At 34.8% G+C, this 5,574-nt stretch overlaps 1 long non-coding RNA gene across 1 annotated transcript; it reads right to left on the bottom strand.

Moving 5' to 3' along the window:
* Positions 1-714: 714 nt before the first annotated feature.
* On the bottom strand, positions 715-4,649 carry LOC136844711 (uncharacterized). Its single transcript, XR_010854976.1, has 3 exons — positions 4,412-4,649; positions 3,650-3,722; positions 715-967 (listed from the first exon to the last, which is right to left on the bottom strand). It is a non-coding gene; the product is annotated as an uncharacterized lncRNA (long non-coding RNA).
* Between the last annotated feature and the right edge of the window lie 925 nt (positions 4,650-5,574).

The following is a 5,574-nucleotide window of genomic DNA, read 5'->3' as shown; positions in this document are numbered from 1 at the left end:
AATAAGTCACCTTTCTGCAGTATTTCCATTAATTTCTCGAGATCATCTCGAACGCAATATAAATTCAGCCCATTGTACTAAAAGACTATAGTATACATACAGTATACTGAGGACCGCTTATACACAAAGAGTAACTTTTTAGTTACCAGTTCGTAAGGTCATCCCCTCTGGAGAGGAGGATTACAAAGTGCAGAGTAGTGCTATTTAATAAGAGATCGAGATACCTATAAAACCTTAAGCATTCGGAACCATTGCCTGATCGGTATGGAGACTTTCAACTATAAGCATTTAAAGACAGCATAAAATTTAGCTTAATTTTCAAGACTCCACTAACGCAATGTAAGATTTAATCCATAAAAAAAAATACCATGTCTTAAGCCATCTCTTACGGGATATATTTCTAGCACACCCAGTTAGTTAAACCTATTTACTCTTTGTTAAATTAACACTGAACAATTAATGTATCAAGGAATAAAAAATCTAAATCCAGTTTCACTAGAACCGTACCAATCATGTTATTATGTAACTTCCGCTGGAAGAAAAAAGTCAGGGGCTGAATTTTACGTCTATGGCCATCTGAATGCAATGAGGCTTCATAGACCTAGCAGCTGATGCAAAGTTAGTTATCTTAAACTAATCACTTAAGCTTACCAGACATTAGGCTTACTTCAGACCAATTCTGGGACAAACCTTTCAGGATATAAAACAAGTAAAAAACCTGCAGAAGCATTTGTATTTTTAAATGTTTCACCAAAGAGTAATTTTCTACTGCAATAAAGTCATTCATGACATTACAGTTTCGTGGTATCTGTACGGACTCCACATCAAGACACCAGGTAGTCTTGAAAACTAGTACCAAATTCATACAAAGAACCTAGGAACCACCACAGAACCGAAGATCTTCCTGGTATGAAAGTATTTGATGGCGTGAAGGCTCCAATGCTCTGTGGGTCAAGTCTATAGCATTCTGTAGAGAGTAATTACGCTGAATTAGGTAAAATTAAAAGACCCCAGCTATCGAAGTTCAAACTCACTCATCTGACTAATGCTTTGCACGATATACATAATTATCTGTAGTAAATTCTGAGAATTTAAGTTAAAGTTTGTCGTTAAAGTGTAGGATTACTACAGGGGCATACTGTGGTGTTTTTGAGAGGCGTAAAACGGCATTAACTGTCCACTTAAAATTTAAGTGGTTTTGAGAAATCACTTTGGTTTTGAGAAATACTAAATGGAAAAAAATACCTGCAATATGGGTACACGTTTACAACACCATCACAGTATTTCACAATTAGTTAATTTTTTTAAAATAAAAATATTAACCAGTTACTTAAATTGAATTTATGTTAACTTAAGTGGCAGATTCGTTTAATGTCCACCACAGAACCTTCCTGATCACCATCAGCACTCAGCTAAACGCCGGTTAAGAGAAATGCAGTACAGCTACAAGGGACAGACAACCTATACCATAAGATACCAGCTCAAAACGGGACTTTTAAACAAACGGGACTTTTAAACAAACGGGACTTTTAAACAAACGGGACTTTTAAACAAACGGGACTTTTAAACAAACGGGACTTCTTTTAAACAAACGGGACTTTTAAACAAACGGGACTTTTAAACAAACGGGACTTTTAAACAAACGGGACTTTTAAACAAACGGGACTTTTAAACAAACGGGACTTTTAAACAAACGGGACTTTTAAACAAACGGGACTTTTTTCACCAGTTCTCCAACACTACCAGAGATGTTTAAAAATGGGGGCTGAAAACTATAATTTATTTAAATTAACTAATATTTAACAATTTGAACCTAACTTATGCACATAGGTAAAACTACACTTATCACATGACTGCTAATGCTAATTATAAATTTAAACTTCAAAACTTCCTATGGAAACTATAGGTTACAGGAAGGATCTAGGAGTAAATGACCACTAGAGGTGTTACAATGCCCTGGGTATGGATGGACTAAATACGTATTTAACATCAAAAACCCAATCACTTCACAGGCGACTTTTCACAACCTACCAGAATACATCACAACCCACCACATCAAACTGCTACAATCTTGTCAACCCACCACAAACCAACACCCTTTCACAACCACTGTCACAACCCGCCACAACCCATTAACTTGCCATGGAAACTATAGGTTACAGGAAGGATCTAGGAGTAAATGACCACTAGAGGTGTTACAATGCCCTGGGTATGGATGGACTAAATACGTATTTAACATCAAAAACCCAATCACTTCACAGGCGACTTTTCACAACCTACCAGAATACATCACAACCCACCACATCAAACTGCTACAATCTTGTCAACCCACCACAAACCAACACCCTTTCACAACCACTGTCACAACCCGCCACAACCCATTAACTTGCCACCACAAAACTTACAACCCATCATAAGTGTCAACCAACCATCACAACCTGTTATCACCCAACCTCGAAACTTAAACTTACTGTCACAACCCGGCAAAATACAGACTCAAACCCACCACAACCTGCCAGAACTTAGACAACCCAACCATAACCAGCCACATATTCCATAACTGCCACAACCCACGCAAAACTATTACAACCTGTCAACTCCCCGCAACAGTTTCGCAAGTTGCCACCATAACGTCACAGCCCACTACCACAACCCATTATCAACCCGCCACAACCTACTTTCAACCCGCCATCAACTCAACCCACCGACCCACTATCAACCCTTTCCAATGCTCACAACCCACTGTCACAACATCCTTAAAACAAAAACCTGAAAAAGAAACATTTCATCGGAGTGTGCATGGCAGACAGAGTCCACCATGCACAGACCTGGGGCCACCTTTGCTGAAGCAGCACGGCCACTGCAACAAAGGTGGCCCGTTTTATTTAAAGAAACTTTAGCCTAACGGCTAACAATGTGTGATCAGGGTTGCTTTTAATTGAATTACCAGAGTAATTTCATCAAAAGACGAAGACTGAATTTAGAATTTGAAAAAAAGTTTACTAAATTTGAGCAAAATAAAAAAATATTTTAAAAAATTAAAACAAGTTTCAACAACTCTGGAATAAACTTAAAATTTAAATCAGAACTAAAATTTTGGAAAGCCTTTCAATTAAAATCTTGAAGGCAAAACTAAAGCCTTTATATTTCAGCAAAATTAAAGTTAAGATACTTTAAATTTCAACAAAATTCGAAAAAATTCGAACAATTAAAAGAACCCTTTGAATTACAAATCTAAAAAAAAATTTAAGGATATCCTTTAAATATCAACTTATAAACCTAAAAATTTAAAGACAAAAGCCTCTAATTTCAAAGTTAAATAAAAATTTTAAGATATAAGCCTTAAAAAATAAGAAATCTTGAGATTACCATTGAGTTTGAAAACTAAATGTTAAGATCGAAAACTATGTTAAGATACTTAAAATTCCAACAAGATTAGAAAATTCACAATGAAAACTAAATTTCAGCAAAATTTGAAAAAAATTTAAAGCCAGCCTTTGAATTTCAACGAAATATGAAACTAGCAAGTTACGGCAAAGTATAGGAATTCGGCGATTTCCAAACAAATTACCATAGAATTTTTAAGTATGAAGTACTACAAATTTACTGCAAAAACCACTAAAAAAATTCCTACAATTTAAAAACTTACATTTTCATGGTATCAGTTGTTTTAAACCAGTTTTCTTTCCTCAGATTCCATAATCCAAGCTATCGCCACATACCTGAAATAATTTTATTTGTTATAAACCTTAATTAACATCCACTCTGCTCGGCTACTCATTTTAAGAGTTTTTTAAAATTTAAGTTATTCCGAATAAGCATCTAATTAAAAATTACATGCACACCAAAGTGAATGAAACTTACGCAAGAAGCAACGTAAAAAATGAAAAATCAAAATTAATCACCTTCACATATGAGGCTACAACCCTTTAACATTTTATGTCACACTAAAGTGAATGAAACTTTAGAGGCAACGTAAAAAATGAAAAATCAAAATTAATCACCTTCACATAAGGCTAAAACCTTTAACATTATGTCACACAAAGTGAATGAAACCTAAGCGAGAAACAACTTAAATTAAAAAAAAAAAAAAATCACCTTCACATATGAAGCTACAACCCTTTAACATTCTATGTCACGCTAAAGGGAATGAAACCTACCGAGTAAGAAGCAACGTAAAAAATGAAAAGTCAAAATTAATCACCTTCACATATGAGGTTACAACCCTTTAACATTATATCACGCAAAAGTGAATGAAACCTAAGCAAGAAGCAACGTAAAAGATGAAAAATCAAAATTAAACACCTTCACATATGAGGCTACAACCCTAACATTCTACTATATGTCACGCTAAAGTGAATGAAACCTAAGCAAGAAGCAACGTAAAAAATGAAAAATCAAAATTAATCACCTTCACATACGAGGCTACAGCCCTTTGACGTTATAATTTAAGTCGATAAAGTCATCAAGGCCTCGGAACAAGACTTGAAAACCACAGCAACTCGACTGAACTTCCTTAACATTTTAACTCCTAACCTTTATACGTCTCTTGATAAAACCTCCACGAACTGCAACACCAAATTAAGAAGCAAGAAGCTTACTTCCCACACGCAAACCACACCGCGAAGCAAACATTCCCCGAGGACAGTCTGAAGAAGTAGAGTGTAACTTCTTGATGGCAAGGACTCGTAAGCAGGTACACGGTCTGTCTACCAGATTCGTATCCATGGACTCTGGAGATAGCGTAAAAATTGGAGAATTCTTCTCTCTCTCTCTCTCTCTCTCTCTCTCTCTCTCCTATTTTAATGTCGGGACCTTTTTCACATTAATAGTTTACAAATTGGGTAATCGGAGATCTCTTATTTCGTGCGAATACTCTCTCTCTCTCTCTCTCTCTCTCTCTATTTATTTTAATGTCTGTGGGATCTTTTTCTAATGATACTTGCCGAATTTGGTCATTCTTAAGAGCCGAAGAGTTGGGAACATTACTGGGAAATATTATAGTTTTCGTTTTGTAAGTTATGAAAGCAAATGAGAAATTATCTCGTACTAATAAAAAACTAAAATGAAAAATACGATTTAATTAAGGTGACTGTACACGATACATATTATTGACGTCGATATTATTATTATTATTATTATTATTATTATTATTATTATTATTATTATTATTATTATTATTATTATTAGAAGATGAACCCTATTCATATGGAGCAAGCCCACCACAGGGACCATTGACTTGAAATTCAAGTCTCCAATGAATATGGTGCTCATTAGGAAGTAAGAGAAATAAAGGGACATACAGAAAGAAGAGATCTCACTTATTAAAAAGAAATATAAATTAATAAGAGAGTCTCAAAGCTTAATGAGTCAATCTTTTGTCCTCAGACCATTCAGTTTTAAGGTCGATATCTAGTTTTCTACTAGACTTTACAGAAGCAATTTGTTTGTATTCGATATTTCTTTTGTTTCAGTAGCCTTGTAGTTTCGCTTAAAGAAGAAAAACCAAAGACATTAATATACCCAAGAAAATCTGTTATCAGACTTTGGTTTTCATTGTTTATATTCATTAAT

This window comes from Macrobrachium rosenbergii, chromosome 13 (assembly GCF_040412425.1).
Source record: "Macrobrachium rosenbergii isolate ZJJX-2024 chromosome 13, ASM4041242v1, whole genome shotgun sequence".
Lineage (NCBI taxonomy): Eukaryota > Metazoa > Arthropoda > Malacostraca > Decapoda > Palaemonidae > Macrobrachium > Macrobrachium rosenbergii.
Note: the sequence above shows the minus strand (reverse complement) of the source record. Positions and strands in the feature narration are given on the sequence as shown.